At 55.2% G+C, this 19,642-nt stretch overlaps 1 long non-coding RNA gene across 1 annotated transcript in view; it reads left to right on the forward strand.

Annotated features, from left to right (window-relative positions):
- The window catches only part of LOC117654052, a 41,231-nt gene extending 22,863 nt beyond the window's left edge, over positions 1-18,368 (forward strand). The window contains exons 2-4 of the long non-coding RNA XR_004588281.1: positions 10,925-10,976; positions 16,649-16,722; positions 18,257-18,368. This is a non-coding gene — a long non-coding RNA (uncharacterized LOC117654052). The remainder of the gene's footprint in view (positions 1-10,924; positions 10,977-16,648; positions 16,723-18,256) is intronic.
- Positions 18,369-19,642: the final 1,274 nt, after the last annotated feature.

Consider the following 19,642-nt stretch of genomic DNA (forward strand, 5'->3'; position numbering starts at 1 on the left):
CTCCCCCCCCCCTCTCTCTCTCGCACGTGCTCTATATATCAAGGCGGATAAGACAAGGACGCTCCCAAACTCTCCCGGACCCCCCGCCGCGCTCCACGGCCGCACCGCGCGCCGCGGTGACAGAGTAAAGATTTGGAGAGAAACTTGATGAGATGCACGACTCTCTAGGAGCCCCCCCCCCCCTTTTTCCTGGTCGTAATGAAGAGAGAAGTGCAGCGTTCTCTCTCTCTCTGTTCCCCACACTTTGATATGCGCATCCTTGTCACTGACCTTGGTACCTTGACGCCGATTCCCACACGTCCCGGTCCAACCTTCAGTTCGGCCGACCGACTCCCAGCAGACTGATTCCGAGAGTCGTTTTCGTCGCTCTGTCTCTCTTGCACTCGTGGGGCGTTCCGTATGGGTGCGAGAGAGACAGAGCGACGAAAACGACTCTGTCTGCAGTGCTCCCACGACCCATCGGAATATCAGACGAGTGAGTAGTCGGAGGGAAAGGTTTGTCCGTGGCGCGTCCGTCTGGGAAAGGGAGGCCGTTTTCTTCGTTTTTGTTTTCCGTTTTTTTTTTTTTGCGGTGGGTCAGTCATGGACCAACGCAGCCAGCAGGGCCGAGCCCTTGGTCGGCCGTGCACACCAGCAGCGCGCCTTTTCACAGCTGTTGTTGTTGTTTTTCCAGTGGCGTTTATCTTCGCCACTTTCGCAGTGCTCCACGCAAGACTACGCCGCGCCACTGCCGGCCTCCGCGCTGCGCCATGGCTCCGCCACACTGCTCCGCCACACTGCTCCGCCGTCGGAATGGAAGGCTTTGGAAACTTTTCGGAGGTGTTGCTCCCGTGCAGTGTGTAGTAATTTGCTACTGTGTGCGTGCGACTGCTGAATATCGGTGGTTGAGCAGCCCGCCAAGTGCATGCTGTCGGAGGGAGGGAGAGAGAGATAGAGAAAGGATACTGTGTACGTAACGACACACACACGTACTTCCCCCGTTGTGTGTGTGTGTGTGTGTTTGTGTTCAGTCTCTCGACTCTTTCGTTTTGGCAGAGGGAATAGAGTTGAATCATGGGTCGCTTTGTGTCTTCCACGAAGGATGACAGCGACCCGACACCTCACTGTGTAAGGACCCTAGAGGGGTAAGGACATTTCAACACCCTCAATACTGTAGACTCGATTTCGCTCACGAATGAGATTTAATTTAACTTTTAGTCGTTCTTTTAACTATATAACTTTTCAGTTCACTCGACTTCGTGTATTTTTGGGGTCTCGCATTTTCTATCTATTTTTTTGTAGCATTTTCTCTCTTCTTTTCTGGCTTTGCTTTCCTCAGTGTGGCGTGGTGGCTTTTCGCACGGCGTCGTCGGCAGAGCGCTGCAGAGCGCGGCAGAGCGTCGCGCCGCTGATTGTATGCATGTAGTTCACATGGGTCGCGGAGCACGCCGTCTGTCTTCACTTTGCTGTTGCCACTGCACGGCCCGACACAGTGGAACACCGTGGAATCGGGGGCGGGCGCCACTGCTGCTGCATCTCCTGCTACCACTGCAGCTACCACGGCTGCTACCACTGCTGCTGCATCTTCTGCTACCACTGCAGTTACTATTGCTGTTACCACTGCTGTTACCATTGCTGCTACAACTGCTGTTGCTTCTCTTGCTCTGCTACCATTGCAGTTACCATTGCTGCTGCCACTGCTGCTGCATCTCCTGCTACCACTGCAGTTACCATTGCTTGCTGCTGCATCTCCTGCTACCACTGCAGCTACCACTGCAGCTACCACTGCTGCTGCCACTGCTGCTGCATCTTCTGCTGCGCCTCTGCGCAACGCGGTAGCGGCGGTAGTGAAAGTCAGATCAAACAAAAGGGCTTGTCCGCCCGGGCGGGCTCGGCTCGGCTCGGCTCGGCTTGACCCGATTGACCCGGCCGCTCGGCTCGGCTCGTTGCCGCGCGCCTAATTACATGGCAGTGGCCACGCGTCGGGCAGTGTAGGAGCGGCTTAGAGTGTAGGAGAGACTTGAAGTAGTGTAGGAGCGAGGTGGGGGGATCTGATTGTACGAGTGACTAGGAGGATAAGTATCAGAGTAACTCGTTGTATGAGAGTGTCAGAGTGACTTCTACGTCGCCTATAGAGAGTGGCAGGAATGACTGGACGTAGTGTGAAGCGAGTAAGAGTGCTGGAGTGAACACGGAGTGAACTGGGTGCAGGGCTATAGCGCCGCGCTGAAGGTCGCGCCGACACTGGATACTCTTGGCTCGTCAGCGTCTCGCTGCCGTGCAGTGCCGTGCAGTGCCGTCACGCCGCGTCACGCGAGCCGGACATGTGTGTCACGTTACGTGTCACGTTTCGGACCGCGGTGCGCGCCAATGCCCGGCGAATTGTTGAAGGTCCTTTCCGAGCGACGCTTCGCCGCAACCGGCCAAGCGAGTGAGAGAGATTGAATGAGTGAAATGTGAGTGAGTGAGTGAAATGTGAGTGAGTGAGTGAGTGAGTGAGAGAAATGTGAGTGAGTGAGTGAGTGAGTGAGTGAGTGAGTGAGTGAGTGAGTGAGTGAGTGAGTGAGTGAGTGAGTGAGTGAGTGAGTGAGTGAGTGAAATGTGAGTGAGTGAGTGAGGATTGGGTGAAGAGTGACCGGGGAGTGAATGAGTGAGTTACTGACTAACTGACTGACGAAGTGAGAGTGACTGACGGAGTGAGAGAGAAGAGACAACATGTAGTGCGAATCCTTCAGACTTCAGGCGCGTTGTTCTTCTAGCCTCGCATACCGCGTCTCTCGCAAAGACAATGGTGCCCCAAGCAGTTTCCTGTCCTCCTCTTTCCTGTACGATTTTGGACCAAATTGGACGCGTTTCAAGAACGCGTACCTGGAAATGGTACAGCCCACCTGGAGGGCTGGAGGCTTGGCTGGAGGCCCCGCCCCCGCCGGTTCCCATCGCCAAAGAACAATGCCGCGACACACACCTGTCATGATTCGAGATTGCCTCAGCCCCGCAGACTGGGAGTCGTTCTCGTCGCTTTGTCTCTCTCGCACTTGTACGGGACGCCCCGTGAGTGGGAGAGAGACAGGACGACGAGAACGACTCTCGGAAATCAGTCTAGTACTGCTAGGCCGGCTTGCGCTATAGTGCCTGCACTGCTTTCCACCCATCCGTCTGCCTTCGCCTCGTTAGGGAAATAATCGCGAAAATTTGCAAATGATCCCGACACGGGTAATTAGAGAAGCCTGCGTGAAAGAAATGAGGAGTGGGTGTGCCGCCTGGCAGCAGGCCTGGAAGGCCTTGAAGGGCTGCGTAGCGGTTTGCCACGGCTTGCAGTGTACTGTACAGTTTGCGGTGCACGGTGGGCCAGAAGACCGGTGGAGGCGGCAAAAATTCTAGACGCGTTTTGAGCTCCAGAGTCGCTTAGTGGGATTCGAACCGAGCGTGTGACCCCCACCGATGGATTGCTCTCCGAACGAGGAATCTATTTGGTGGGGTCACACGTTCAGTCCAAGTCCAATTTAGCGACTCTGGAGCTCACAAAGCGTCTAGAATTTTTGCCGCCTCCACCGGTCTTCTGGCCCACTGTGCCAGAATTTTTTAAAATATGTTTTTACCCTCTGGGTTTGGGATTTTTTTGACAGCCGCTTGTTTTGGTGTTTCACGTGGAAATGAAGATACTACATAATACACCGTAAAAATTTTGGTCGTCACTTGATGACAGTCTTGAGGCTAATTTTCCTTACGAGACTGTCACTGTTGTCACGCCCATGCAGCATGTATACGAGCATTGATGAACATATCGCATTCTCAGTTTTTCATCAAGTAACGACAAATTTTCACAGAGCGTATTAATTTTTTTCTGGCGTTTCCTGTCCAGCTTGGTTGTTACGTGTTTTGGAGAAGTCGTCGCGTCGGCTGTGTCTTGCTGTCTCTTGCTCCGTTCTCTCTGTCACTCCGTCGCCAGTCCCCCCGGTTTGCTCGCGCACTTGACACGTCCAAAGCCGCCCAGCGTACTGGGCGTGACATTGGCGTGACGCGTGCGTGACGCGGACACTCCCTGCAGCGGGGACTTGGGCGCGGGCCTCGGCCGAGGACGCTCGATGGGACCTGCCGCCTTTTTCCGAAGAGTCGCTCTGTCTCTGTCGCACTCATAGGGCGTTCCCTAAGGGCGCAATAGAGACAGCGACGGAACGTTCCTTCGCAGAATCAGGCGAGGCACAGGGACCCAGCGCACTGACTCCGAGACTCCTTTTCGTCGCTTCGTCTCTCTTGCACCTGTACGGGCCGTCCGATGAATGTGAGAGAGACGGAGCGATGACAATGACTCCTTTGGATCAGTTTGCAGGAGACCTTGTTTTGGCGGACATGAATACGACATGGACATGTTCTTTGGACTCCATAGTGTTTTTCTTGTTCCTGGTGAAAACGTTCCTTTGGTTTTAAATGAAGGGAGTGTCCAGAAATTTGCATTGGTTCACAACATTGACGAGTCCCCTGGAACCGAGATGTGAGACTCGGAATCAAATGGCAGTACCAATAGAAGACCTTGAGGCGAGCAATCTGCTTCTACCATGGCTGCAGCTACAGTTGCATTTGAGAGCTGCAGATCTCGGCACGTGCTCAGATTCCTCACGCCTCCTGACTCATCGCTGTGCGTCCTGGGTTTCCGGATTTGAATGAGTGCCAAGATAATTTCCGCCGAGCCAAGCGCCTATCCAGCCAAGGGGCTAAAGGACAGTTGTCCCATTCCCGTTCTCCTTTTTTCTCCACAGCAAATTTTGATTATTTTTTTTTTGTTGGAAAAAAAGACTTAGCAAGGGCTCAAATATTCTAGGAACATTTTTGGTTCGACGAAATTTGTGATGCTGTTGGCCTCAGAAAGATAAGACGTCAAAAACGAGAAAAATCACAAATTGCTCTAGAATATTTGTAGAATATTTGAACCCTTGTGTGTGAGCTTTTTAAACAAAGACACTAAAATAATACCACAATTATTTTTTTTTGTAAAGTTTTTAAAGAAATTGAAAAGTAACGTTAACGACCCTGCCTAGATCCTCGAACTGTGCCTAGCTTCCTGAACTAGCGACGTGTTTTAAGAGCGGCCCCTGATGACACACTGGTGCAGTTTCTCGCCGTGGCGCGGAGCTGCCTGGCGTCACCTTGAGGCGCCGCGTTTCTCGGTCAGGTGACCACCGTGCCGGCCGTGCCGCCGTGCCGCTGCCCGCAGTGACTCACTCTCCGCGAAATGCCAAACGGGCGCGGCCGCCTAGTCCGATTTGACGCCGAGTGCGGACATTGGGCCGACAGGATGACAGGATCTTGCAACCATATTTTTTCATTTTGCTGCATTTTGATTTTTTTTTTTTTAAATTGTCTCTGCTTTGACCTTGAGCAGAGCACGTTGTCAGAATCTGCCTGTGGCTGGCATAAGCCTGCATGCTGAAATGCGTGCAAGCATCTCAAAGATCCTTTGAGCAAACTCACAAAAAAAGAAACAAGTTTTTGTGGGGGTGACAACTTGGATTTTGGCGTACATTTGCCCTTGAAACAACGTGAAGTAACTTGAATTTGAAATAACGGCGCACTAACTTTGTCCCTTGCCATCATGTGACCATCGTAAATACTTTCGTATTTCTCTGCCTTAGGTGTATTTTGCACACTTTTTTGCGGTGTGGAATCCCAGTGCTCCACAGCCTGACTTTCGAAGCCTAATTTCCGACAGCCGACTGGAAGCAATGCACTTTCTTGTCAAGGCGAACGCTATGTGCACTAGTTTGCGGACGAACTCGTATGTAACGCGCTGCGGCCAGCGAGAAGAATCCATCATATACTTCTGGTTCTGGTGTGTGTGTGTGTGTGTGTGTGTGTGTGTGTGTGTGTGATATGTGTGCGCCTCCACTGTTGTCATTTGTGGAAAGAAGAAAAGGGAGGAAGAAAAAAATCTTGATGAGAAAGCTCCACAGCGAAAACAGAAGTTTCTCGCAGAATCTGGTTCTTTTGCCGTCCGGATGTGCGGCACATTGTGGCACTGTCGGTCGGCATTACTGCGGAAGTGTGCGATTTTTTCGAAAAGTCTCTCAGGGCAGCTCGAAAAATGCCCGAGTGGTAGGAAAGTGAACGATCTTATTGTGTGCAAATAATTTGCCATTTCCCTCATTTTGAGAGGCTTTCGTCTGGCGTAGAATCTGCACTTTTCACCGGCGTTTGTTGTTGTTGTTGTCGTCGTTTTCTTCCCTGGTAGGCTCTAATTGTTCAGGCTCTTTTTTCTTGGATTAGAAGGAAATTGTTTGTGTGGTGCGGAGCGCCTTGATGGCGCCCTCTGGCGGAAATGACTTGCAGCTCGCTTCCCTTGTTGGGCCTGGCTTGCCTGGCCTGGCTTGCCCGGCCTGCTCGTCGGGGAATGGAGCCAGACGTTGCTTCACTTACACTCCATCTGTCAGTTGCGTGAAGCCTTTCGGTAATCTCGGACACATTTGCATGTGCAGCTCGGTCCACCACTGCGCAGCAAAGAAGAGGAGCACAGTGGGCCAGAAGAGCGGTGGAGACGGCCAAAACGCCAAACGCGTTTTCATCCCTAAAGTCGGTAAACAAGACTCGAACCCCACCAATGGATTCCTTGTTCGGAGAGCAATCCAGGGGTCACACGTTCGGTTCGAGTCCTATTTAGCGACTCTGAAGCTCCAAATGTGTCCAGGATTTTGACAGACTCCACCGGTCTTCTGGCCCACTGGGCACTGGGACACTGAAAATCTCGGCTGTCGGAGACAAATTACGAGACTGTCATCGTTGCCGACAATACTTGCTTACCTCACTGCTGTGTGCAAGAGCTTTGACAACAAAGTCTTTTACTTGTCGTTTTCATCTTGATGAAAATTGCACCCATTACTTAGTCATGAAATGTCTGAAAATTTGTTTGCAGAGGCTTCTGATATGCAAACCAGCTGCTCCTTCTGTACTCTTCTTCTCTCAGTACGATGGTGGCTTTGTTCGCCGAGTGGAGTGAGGGAACAGTTTTTGGGTGAACTCGGTCCTAATATGCAGCGCGTTGCGAACGGGACTGGGCTTTTTATAATGGTGTGGACGGGAACCAGCCGGGGCCGACGCCGCCGGCCAAAAAAGTTAATTTACGTTTAATTCTGGTAATGAACCTCTAGGGCCCTTCTGCGCTACTCACGTGAGAGGGATGTGGGAACGTCCTCGCAGTCGCTGACCTTGCTGGTCTTCTTGTGAGGTGCTGCGAAGCGGACACAGAGTGCATATACCGGTGCCAGTATGGCCCTCACTGAAATTATGTGTTTCGGATAAGCCGTGGATGGCATTTTTACCGAAGCTCCTATATTACTCATTGCATGAGGTTATAACAATCTCATCAACAGGTTTGACGACGTTACGAAAAATTGGCCTGGAAATAATAGTCAGTGACAACCAAAATTTTCACTCTGCTGAAGGAAATAGGAATTATTCTAAAATGACGTTATCCTTGCATAACGTTTATCGTTAGAGGTTACTTCGTTGTTAAGTTACAAGTCCCTGACTTCCTGGACGTGCGTCAAGCGCACTCTTAGGCGCGTGGTTCGGAAAGCCAAAGTTTGGGCCGAGGTGACGATGATGGATGGAAGCTGAGCCCGACGGGGGCCGTGCCGGACACGGGCGGACGGACAGGCGGTCCCGCTGAAAATATAGATGATGGCCAGTGATTATGATGAGTTCACGTTTTGTGGAAAAAGTGCCGGTCACTCGCTCGTTGCTGTGTGCTCGCTGATGCACTGCTTGGAGTGGGCGGCATCACGGCGCGGCACGCCGGTGCAGTCTGTCCACCCCACCCCATCCGGATTCGCTCTGACGGGTCATGCTCTGCATTTTCTCGCCTCGGCGAGCGCGCCGCCGGGGCACGTCCGTCACTGGACAACGTTCCACACCCAGCAAAAATAATCTTGAAACAGAAAAATGGGCCTCAAAGAAGGCAAATTCACCCTGAAGATCCAGTTTCATTCAAGGAGAAATAACTTTGAATTTCGAGGAATTCCAGCTTTAACTTCACTGGTTTTAGAAGTGTAAATTTTGACTAAATTTCAAGAGTTTTGAAGAAATTTGACTAAAATTCTAGATTATTCATGAATTTTAGAGTACGTTTTCTTTGGAGTTGTTTCCCCTAGCTTAGTTTTACTTCTATGTTATGAAGCGTTGCTTCTGGGTGCTTACTTTTAACAACGAGGTGAAGTTCTGGATGCTTTCTCACATCTCCCACTTCGTTTAGAAACAGGCGTTTTATTGGAGGTGAACGATCAGTGGTCTACGCTTTTTAGAACCACATGACAAAGTATTTTGGGAAGCTAGATGAGACCAGTGTGTCCCAGCACGTTGCGACCGGACATGGCTTGCTCGCGTCCCCCTCGCTCGGCCGCTCGCTGGTCCTCGGCCGGCGTGCCTGCTTTGCTTCGCTTCCGGCCCCAGCTATGCGTGACCGCCACGCAGCCAGCCAGCGCAGCCAGCCGAGGGGCCTAACAGTCGCTGTCCAGCGGAGCAGCACAAGCCAAGCGCGCTCCAGCCGGCTCCAGTCGGTTCATGATCTGATCCCACCTTTCTTCCCCCCCCCCCAAAAAAAAAAAAACAACCTGCTCCCAAGCACTAAAAATAAAGGAGTCATCAGGACTAAGATTTTGGGTAAGGGTTTCTTTATCGCCTAAATTTAGGTGAGGATTATTTGATCGCACCCTGGACTCCGCCCCTCTCCTCCTGGTGGCACCCTTACGCCTCTTCAGATCCCCCTCCTCTTTTCTTGATCCCATCCTTGATCCCACCCTTACCCCTCTCCTCTTGATCCCGCCCTCTTTTCTTGATCCCACTCTTACCCCTCTCCTCCTGATCCCACCCTGCCTCCTCCCCTCCCCTCGCGACTCGGACGAGTGACTGATTGGTCAGCATGTCGCCTGCCAGTGATGAATCGCCGACACGCGACGAAATCGTTTTTGCGTGTTTGTCTGCGCGGCCAAATAATTAAGTAAATTGTCGGGAAAGCTTTTATACGCGCAAGAAGTCCTGCCTGCTCGTGTTGTTTTTTGTTGTTGTTTTTTCCGAGTCCGTGCGCGTCTTGAGTTGATCGACTACTTGGCTTCGACGTCGTCTTGTTTCGACTAATCAGATGAAGCTGACACCTCCCTTCTCGTCTAGCTGGCGTGGCCGGCGTGCCGGCAGACTGATTCCGAGAGTCGTTTTCGTCGCTCTGTCTCTCTCGCCCGCATGGGGCATCCCGTGTAGGTGCGAGAGAGACAGAGAGACGAAAACGGCTCCGCATAGTGGAAGTCGCGCTGCCGCGTTTCGGAAACGAAAGCTCGTAAGAGGGAGATGGCTATCCCGGTCTCGTCCAGGCTCGGGGCCCAGGGCCTGCAGGGGCCGGGCCTAAGTGACCTGGCGCGTACATGACCTGCATGATCTGCAGGGACTGTCGGGGACGCGCTGGAGATGGCGCGGGCTTGATAGAGCGGCCGGTCTGCCGAGCGGCAGCGGCAGGGACTTTTGTCATCTTGACTCGGCTGCACAGTGGGCCAGAAGACCGGTGGAGGCGGTCAAAATTTCGGATGCGTTTTTAACTCCAGTGTCTCTAAATGGGACTCCGAACCGAACGTGTGAGCCCGGATTGCTCTCCGAACGAGGAATCCATTGGTGGGGTCACACGCTGGGTTCTAGGTCTAGCTCAAAACGCGTCCAGAATTTAAGCCACCTCCACCGGTCTTCTTCCCCACTGTGGGCTGTGTACGGGTCTTTTTTGAGCTCTTCCCCTAATTTGAAATTTTGGAACTGGATTTTTTACGTACTCGTAAACATTCTTTGCTCTTCATGATGTTTGTGAAAGAGTCCCGCAGACTGATTCCAAGAGACGCGTTCATGTCGCTCTGCCTCTCTCACACCTATTCCCGACGCCCCATGAGTGGGACAGAGACAGAGCGACGAAAACGACTCTCGGAATCAGTCTGCAGCAGAACACGGGCTTTCCGTGCTTGCGTGTGGCGGATGGCTTAAATTGCCCTCTAACTAGACTCGAGCGCAAGGAGCTGCCCATCTGCATCTTATTGTCTTTATCTCGGCGCCTAACTTCGTCTAAGTTCATCGTGAACGGCTGAAATTAGAGTGTAGTGCACGCAGCCGGCCGAGCCGTGCCGAGCCGCACCTCGCGGCGCCACTTCCTCCTCATCCGTAATCCAGCGCGGTTGAATGGATTGCAAGACACTCCCAGTGAGTTGACAGCCGCATTGATGATGAAACACGCGGCTCTGGCTCTGCGGCCTGCAGACTGAGTCGTTTTCGTCGCGCTGTCTCTCTCGCACCCATAACAACACGCCATGAGTGCGAGGGACAGGGCGACTCTCGGAATCAGCCTACTGTGCTACGGCCTCGCGCTCTGGCACTGGCACGAGCCGCCAAACTTTTGCCCGCGTTGCCTCTCGCTGTCAGAACAGAGTTTTGATGGACGAGCCTTGGCGCCCCAGCGATTAGGGTCGAGCAGCGGTCCGCCACTTGACAGTAATTCGCAATATGCATTGAAACTGGGATAATAGCGTTATTGTGAATTGCTCACTTACTTGCGAGTACACTGGGAGACAAACTTACAGTAATACGTAGTGTGGAACATGTCTGATCAGTTAATTGCCTGAACCGTCCTTACGTGCACACTTCGCATACTTCTGTCCTTTTTCTTCTGGACCACGCTGGATGAAAATTTGACCCGCCCACTTATTTGTATCACTGTTATCTCAACACCAAGTCCTTTCAACCAAGAAATTTAGTTTGCTCTGTCCACACTCCAAATTCTCTATATCGTGTGCAGCTGACTTTATAACGTACCTTTGAGAATTCTCTGTGCCTTTACTGATATTTTTCCAGTGTTTGTGCGGGCCTTTCCCCAAGTGCTTTAACGAGTTTGTGTTTCTAGAAGCTCACCTGTTCTGTTCTATTGTTCCAGGTAAGTTCGCCTGGGAGGGCGGACCATGGATGCCCTTTATGCGTGCATACAGGTAACGCCTCAAGTATGATGGGCAAGGTACGGTAGCTGCAGCGTCAACGCCCTCGGCTGGCTTGTCTATCAAGTTTCTTTGGCGCTTCTATGTTGAATTTGTAAAACGCCTTTTTGGTTTTTGGGTCTGTCTCGGTCATCTTGTATAGCGATGTGTAGCCATAGTTTGGGTATGGTTCAGATAGCAGTAGATTCTTCCAGATGCACAGTTGGTCAGAAGACCGGTGGAAGTGGCCTAAATTCTCGACGCATTTTGAGCCCTGGAGTCGCTAAATGACGTATGACCCTACCAATGGATTGCTCTCCAAACCATTGGTGGGGTCTCACGTTCGGTTTTAGTCCTGTTGAGCGGAGCGACTCTGGAGCTCAAAACGCGTCTAGAATTTCGGCCGCCTGCACCCGTCGTCTGCTCACTGTGAGATGCTTTTGCTTGCGCAGTTGCCACCATTCGCCATTCCCCTGGTTCATTTTGAATACAATCCTTAGTTGTTTGCAAGTGCCACCCGTGCCACCAGGGCCCTGGAGGGTGGCTCGCCGAAGGTTTTTGCCACAGTGCAGGTTCTCAGGCACGCGACCCGATACTGCGTTTAAAAAGAGCTTTACGGTGTCGTCGTTCCCAGTGGAGGAGCCCCCGCGTTGCTTAGCTTCTTGACAGTTGGTAGCAATTGGCCTCTCCTCACCACTGCCTGCCACACCCTGCGAACGCGCGTCTCGAAATTGCGTTAATTGCATTAAAATCGCTTGAAAGCGTCGAGAAGAAGGCGTCCTTAGCAGAAGTGACAAGTGCTTTGCGGCCGGAAAGTATTTTCGTTTCCTCCGGTTTCCGCCTCCATGTCATATTTCAAAGTGTTTTTTCTCTCTCTCCACGCTATCGCATTTGTGACCCGGTTCCCACAACTGTTGGACATGAAAATTTCAACTCACCTTTTGGCTGATTGCCTGGCTCAGGAGTTCTGAACCGTAAAGAACAAGTTAACTGTCTGAAATTAAGTTGCTTTTCTTCGGAACATCGTTTAGACTGAGATAGTGATGTTTCTTACGACTACCTAGTCAAAGTCAGGCGGTTACTTTTAGTCAGATTTGACTTGGCTTTTTTTACAGTGTGGGACAAGACGGTAGCCGGTGCAGTGAGATGTGCATTAGCATACTAGTGTGTCGGGGTGAGGACACTGTACCCCGCTGGACTTAATACTCAATTTTCCACGCATCGCATCTGAATAATTATCGCGCCAAATTGTTTAATCTAATTTAGACTCTCCAAAAGGAGAGGGATTGGGGCCGCTGGCGTTATTAGCCCCGCTCGCAAACAAAACAGATCTTTGGACCAAGTAAACCTTTTTTGAGGGGAATATTTTTCCTGCTGGCATTTTTAGTATTAGTTTTTAAATTGCGATGTCCACCCGGAAATAAATCGGCCTATTTTGATTACACGAACGTGAACATGAAGCGCTCCAGATTCGCTAACAGGACTCGAATCGAACGTGTGACCCCGCCAATGGAGTCGTCCTCCGGAGAGCAATCCATTGGTGGGGTCACACGTTCGGTTCGAGTCCCGTAAAAAAGCGTCCGGGATTTTGACCGCCTCCACCGGTCCACTGTGGCTCAGTGAGCGGGCAATGGTTCCCTTGTGGTGACCTGGTGGCCTGGCTCTGTGCCCCACGCGCCGCCGCCGCCTCACGCCACAGACCCACAGCACAGCAAGTGCAGCCTGGCGCAGCCTTGCCTCCCGCATCGAGAGAGACACACAAAGGGCCACATGTGCACGCCCTCCTTGCGCCGTGTGTGTGTGAGAGGGGGGGGGGGGGTCGAGGTACCCGCGGCAAAGTGCGAATTGGGCCGCTTCAAAATGGCGCATTGATCGGTACAATGCGGTTTCTGCTCCCTACTATCACGGGACTTCGATTTCTATCTCTGTACCTGGGGGCTTCGATTTTCTATCTCTCTATCAGGGGGCTTGGATTTCTATTTCTGTACCAGGGGCCTCCCTGCCAGGGTGACACTTCCTCCTCGCGATCTCTGGGCTTGACTCTGCTTGAGACTGAGGCTGCCTCTGGCAGTGTAGCGGCGGCATGGAGCACCTCGCGGGCCTTGCGGTGTGCTTCGCCGCTTCGCCACGCTTTGTGTTGCAGTGCTGCACCTGCGAGGCATCGCATGCCGTGATGCACCGCCGGATGACGTCATCGCACTCCCCGTGAGTGCGAGAGAGACGGCGCGACGGCGGCCTGATGGCTCCTCATCAAGGCCATCAAGGCCGCGGGGCTGATCGCTTCGCTTTCGGCCGGCCGGTCCATTTGGCGCCCGCAGACTGAGTCGTTTTCGTCGCTCTGTCTTTCTCGCGCGCATGGGGCGGTCCGCACAGGTGCGAGAGAGGCGGAGCGACCAAAACGACTCTCAGTCTGCTGCTCGAAGATTCACTGTAAAGCTGTGGAGGAGCACGGCGACCTTCTTGGCCTCCTCGCTGGGTTTCTCTGCTGCGTTTGCAGCGTTTGCTAAAGGTTGCCTTTGACCGCAGGACCGCAGCCATTAGGCGTTGGCGCCTCCCGCAGCTGCCGTGGCTGCCGTTGCCCTTGGCGACGTCAGTACACTGTCTGGAGGCACCGGGAGGCGTGGGAGGGAGTGCCTGCCCCTCCCCAGACGAACAGACAGAGCAGACAGACTTATAGACAGTCTGTGGACAGACAGACTAGACAGAGACTAGACTAGACACACAGACTAGAGGCTCACAGAGACTAGAGACACACAGAGACTAGACATACAGACAGAGACTAGACATACAGACAGAGACTAGACATACAGACAGACGGACAGCCCGGCGGGAGGGGCGGTAGAGCCAACGAAGCATTTCCCTCATTCATCAGAGGACCGGCGATGCAATAAAACAATAAGAAGACGCTGTGTGTCCGGTGGGGGGCGTAGCAGTGGCGTAGCAGTGGCAGAGCCGCGTCTCAAGCGGACGGCTACTGGCTGGCGGGGGCCGTCACGAAGCTTTCTCAGAGGGGTCCTCCCCGCGCTCTGAGTGTGGATACTGGGTGGTTCTTGTTGTGGTTGTTCTCTTGTGTTGGTGGTGATGGTGGTGGTGTCCTTGTGGCTTGGTTAGCAGCTACTGTTGCTTTAGACCCGGGGAATACATAGCTATTATAGTGCTATCATGTCGTTCTGTGTTTGCTCAATCGAGCGTATAGTAAGAACTCACGCACGTGCCGTTGGCTGGGATTCGAAACGGCGCACGCAGCACTCTGCTCACGAACGTGTTTGCGTGCGGGGGCGTGCCTGCGTGTGACTGTGTATGACGGTGCACAGTGGGCCAGAAGTCCGGTGCATGCGGTCAAAGCACTAGACACTTTTTGAGCTACATGGGATTCGAACTGAACTTGTGACCCCACCAATGGATTCTTCGTTCGGAGAGCAATCAATTGGTGGGGTCACACGTTCGGTTCGAGTCCCGTTCAGCGACTCTGGAGCTCAAAACGCGTCTTGAGTTTTGACCGCCTCCACTGGTCTTCTTACCCAGTGGTGCCAGTACGTACGACTACGTCGGGGGGCGTTTGCGGGCACTCCTTCGGCGAGAAGCCCCCGCCGGGCGGCTCCACCTTCCACCCGTTCCGCCCCGGGCTGGACGCACGGCTGGACGCTCGGCACGGCTCGGCACGGCTCGATGCTCGATCGTCTTTACTAATTATTACGGGAGGCGGCCCAGTCGGCGCCTCGCCCCGCCTGTGCGTGAAGCCGAGCCTGGCGGCCTGGCGGTGCGGAGGGCGGCGCGGCGGCGCGGCTCGGCCAGCGTAACGGGCTCGTTGGCCTCCATTGAGCTCCCCGTCGGTCCTGCAGGGTCCTGGCGGCGAGCCTCATTCCGAGAGCCGTTTTCGTCGCCCTGGCTCTCTCGCACCCATGCGGGACGCCTTCTTGAGTGCGAGAGAGACAGAGCGACGAAAACGGCTCCCGGATTGAGTGTGCTCCACCGTGGCGGTGAATGGAGTCGAGGGTCGCGCCGTGCTCCGCGGCTCCGCGGCTCCGCGGTGTGGGTGGGGCCACGGCGACGGCTTCCTCGTGGATGAAAGTGGCGTGGCACCGCACCTGTCTCTCTCGCACCCCTACGCGCCCTACGCGACGCGAGTGCGAGAGAGACAGAGCGACAAAACGATCCTCCGGAATCAGGCGGCTGCTCCACTTATCCCGTGACGTCCGCCGAACCGAACCGGGGATGGCGATGGTCCCGATCGCTCGATAATGGATTTTTGTGCTGAGACGGTCGCCGGCTTGGTTTCTCCGCCTGACTGCGAGAGTTGTTTTCGTAGCTCTGTCTCTCTCGCACTCATGGGGCGTCCCGTATAGGTGTCCTGCAGGACGCAAGGGCGGGCCAGAACACCGGGAGGCGGCCGGCCAAAACTCTAGACGCGTTTTGAGCTCCAGAATCGCTAAACAGGACTCGAGCCGAACCTACGATCCCACCAGAATTCCTCGTTCGAAGAGCAGTCCATATTGGTGGGGTCACTCGTTCGGTTCGAGCCCTGCTTTGCGACTCTAGACCTCAAAACGCGCTAAAAGTTTTGGCCCCCTCCACTGGTCTCTAGCCCACTGTGCTGGGGCTCGGGGGCTCGTTTGGGCCCTTCCAGTGTTCCAGTCCTCCAGTTCCAGGAGGAGGCGTGCTCCAGCGGCTAGCAACGTGTTTATTAGTCCGTTTATTACCGGGTACACATGCAGGCAGTCATTTATCTGGCCCTTCATGCCCTTGAGGTGAAGGGCCAGGGTCCCTACCCAGGCGGCCGGGCGCGCGCGGCGGCATCGCGGCGGCAGGGCGGCAGCCTCAGGGCCAAGGGCTCGGCCCGAGGCTCGGCCCGCCCCGGGGCGTCCAGGCCGGCCCAGGCCCCTGGACTCACTGACGTACTCCGGGGCCCTTCGCCGCCGCGGGGCCCTACCGCACAGTGGGCCAGAAGACCGGTGGGGGCGTCCAAAACTCCGGATGCGTTTTGAGCTCCAGAGTCGCTAAACAGGACTCGAACCGAACGTCGTTTGACTCCACCGGATTGCTCTCCGAACGGGGAAGCCAATGGTGGGCCCACACGTTTCGTTTGAGTCTTCTTCAGCGACTCTGGAGCTCAAAACGCGTCTGGAGTTTTGACCGCCTCCACCGGTCTTCTGGCCCAACTGTGTACCGGGAGCCGCCGGGGGCCCTTCCCGGAGGGGCTCGCTCCCTTTGAAGCTCGCGGCCCTTTCACGTGTGGTCTCGAGTTCAACCGTCAAACCAGACATTTTGATCCACGATCCACGCATCCACCGGGGCGAAACGCAACGCATGGGCCTCCGTTGAGCTTAATTTCAATTTTAAAAAGCATTTCTCCTCGAACAGCTTACTGTTAAAAATAAATCTTGGAGATTCCCGGTAAACTTTCTTAGGGAAATGAATCGCCTCTGATCTTCTAAAAATTTATAAACCTTCGATGGTTATTTTATTTGAGTCTCCGGCAGATATTTACTACCACATAATATCATTATTGTGACTGGAGAAAGAAGACTATGGAGATTCCCTACGGACTTTCGGAACCTCAACGGGATTGTCCAACTTATTTTCAATTTTTTTAACAGTGCTGTCGTCAGGTGCGCAGCCTGCCCTGCTCTTGTTCCTCTAATTGTTGCCGTGGTGCTTTATTTTTGTTCTTGTCTCCTCTGTTGCAGGTGAGTTCCGGCGGCCCCGCTCACCCGCAGTCTCCCTGTCGCTGCTGGGTCGGCAGACCTGACGAGGAATGAGCGTATGTAGCATGTGTGTGCGGGAGAGAGGGAGAGAGAGAGAGAGAGAGAGAGAGAGAGAGAGAGAGAGAGAGAGAGAGAGAGAGAGAGAGAGAGAGGGTGGTGTGTGTGTGTGTGTGTGTGTGTGTGTGTGCGCGCGTGTTGTTTGTCACAGATCCTTGGGGCTTGATTAGCATGCGCGTCGCGTTGCCTGGCAGTGCCTCGCAGTGCCTCGCGTACGGCGAGGGCCGCAAAACCGTTTCTTACCCCGACCATTACCTAGCCGATGAATGAACACTCGTCAATGAGTCGATGAGGGGCCGGCCCTCGGGCTGGCCGGAAAGGCTGTCGACGACGGTCACAGTGTGTCAGGCGCAGGCGGTGAAAACTTTAGACGCTTTTTGAGCTCCATAGAGTCGCCGCCTCCACCGGCTTTCTGGCCCACTGTGCAACGCGGCGCTCCTTGAAGGCGCAGCGCACAGTGCAGAGGCACTGCCGCCGTTAGTTTGAGTCGCGACGGGGCGGCCAAGCCGGAGGCCAAGCCGGAGGCATGACCGCCCTAAGCCCGGGGGTGCGTCGCGGAGTCACGTAGGGGAGGTCTCCGAAAGGCTGCCCCTGGCGGCCCCTGGCCTGCAGTGCTCTCGTCGGTCTGTCCCTCACGCACCCTTACGGGGCGCACCATGAGTGCGAGAGAGAGAGCCCTCCCACTCGGAATCAGTCTGCTGGGGGTCGCTGTCATTGCCGCGTCGCACGCAGCGGCACGCGGCCCCCGCGGCATGCCGGGGAGGTTTCGGAATCTGCCGAGCAATAAAGGAGATCGGTTTATCGCTCTGTCTCTCTCGCACATGACTCCCCACTCACCGACTGCCTAGTCTAGGGACGTTCCTGTGTTTCGGCTGCGGCCCTCGGTCCTTGGCAGTGTAGGCGTGCCAGGCCCGGGTCACGGCTGGCCGGGCCGGGATGCGCCGGGCGGACTGTGTACAAAGTACAAAAGGGGCGACACGGCGCTGCTGCCGCAGAGAGTCGTTTTCGTCGCTCTGTCTCTCTCACGCCCATTCGGAACGCCCCACGAGTGTGAGAGAGACAGCGATGAAAACGACTCTCAGTCTGCCGCGCCGCGCTGCTCGGCGGATGGAGGCAGATGGTTGGGCGGGAACTTGAATGCCAGTATGTGCCGAGAGTGCCGCGTCGATCCCCGCCGCCGTCCCCGCACAGTGGGCCAGAGGACCGGTGGAGGCGGTCGCAATCCTTTGAGCTCCAGCGTCGCTAAATGGGACTCGAACCGAACGTGTGACCCCGCCGATGGATTGGTCTCCGAACGAGGAATCCATTGGTGGAGTCGTACGTACACCCGGGTCGAATACTGATTAGCGACTCTGGAGCTCAAAACGCGTCTAGAGTTTTGACGGGGGCCCCAGCCCACTGTGCGCGTGGACAGTAAGGACGAGAGACCGCCAAATCAAAAGCAGCCGCGCGCGAGATCCGTTGGAGGAGGAAAAATGGGGGCACTTGATCTGGATTCGAACCATCATCATTTGTCTTTTTGTGTTTTTGCAGCCGGTGGGGCGCAGCTCGCGGGAGCGGGCCATGCAGGCCGTGGAGTACTACAACACCTCGGTGCTGCGGGCGCGGACGGACGCGGGGTTGGTGGGGCCGGGCAGGCTGGGCCACGCCGCGCCTCCCGCCCCCCGCCCCCACCACGGCGTCAACCACGGCGTCAACCATGGCGGCCACCACCCCGGCAACGCGCGGCCGCACCTCGGCCACCCCAGCAGTAACGACACGCTGTACAGGAGCAACTCGAGCCTGGAGCTGGCGCCGGACCACGGCCACCACCACCAGCACCACCAGGGTGAGCAGCGCCGCGCTGTTTGCCCCTCCCGCACCCCCACGCACAGTGGGACAGAAGGCCGGTGGGGGCGGCCAAAACTCTTGACGCGTTTCGAGCTCCGGAGTCGCTAAATGGGACTCGAACCGAACGTGTGACCCCACCAATGGATTCCTCGTTCGGAGGGCAATCCATTGGTGGGGTCCGCTCGGTTTGAGTCCCATTTAGCGACTCTGCAGCTCAAAACGCGTCCGGGGTTCTGACCGCCTCTTGCCGTGGGACGCGCCGCGAGAGCAAGAGAGACAGAGCAGCGAATCAGCCTCAAATAAAATGACCTCAGCAGCTTTTGGCTCGTCGTGTCGCGTCGCCCTGCTCGTCGCCGAGACCGGTCCCTCTTTTTGGGAGGCCCATTCACCCTCGCCGGCAGGCTCATTGCTCTGTCTCTCTCGCACTCGCGGGGCGCCCCACATGGGTGCGAGAGAGACAGAGGGACGGAACGATGGCTCGGAATGGCGTGGCTGTCCGTCTACGGCGCGGCGCGGCGCGTGGGTTCGATGGTTCGAAACCTGCCCGTTTCAAAGTGGGCCGGACGACCGTGGAGGCGGCCAAAATTCTTGACGCGTTTTCATCTCCGACCAAAGTCGCTCAATGAGACTCGAACCGATCGTGTGTGATCCTAACAATGGTTTCCTCGTTCGCAAAACAGTCCATTGGTGGAGTCACACGTTCGATTCGAGTCCCATTGCGACTCTGGAGCTCAAAACACGTTGGGGATTTTGGCCGCGTCCGCCGGTCTTCTGGCCCACTGTGCGTTTGCCGACGTCCGTTTTTCACGTGTCCTCTGTGATTCCAGGCCCCAGCGGCGTCCTGCGCCGCGAGTACGGCAGCCACGGCTCCATCGACGTGATCGCGTCCAGTCCGCTGCAGAGCCACATGCCCTCCAGCGAGAGCTTCTTCGCCATGCTCAAGGAGTACCGGCCCGCCGTGCTGGAGGGCCACGGCGGCGTCCACGGACACGGTCTCAACAACGGCCATGGCGTGCACGCGCGGTCGCCCGGCGCCGTCACGGGCCACAGCCGCGGCCACAGCCCCGCCAGCAACGCCGGCAACGCCGT

The sequence above is a fragment of the Thrips palmi genome, unplaced genomic scaffold (assembly GCF_012932325.1).
Source record: "Thrips palmi isolate BJ-2018 unplaced genomic scaffold, TpBJ-2018v1 HiC_scaffold_10, whole genome shotgun sequence".
Taxonomy (NCBI): domain Eukaryota; kingdom Metazoa; phylum Arthropoda; class Insecta; order Thysanoptera; family Thripidae; genus Thrips; species Thrips palmi.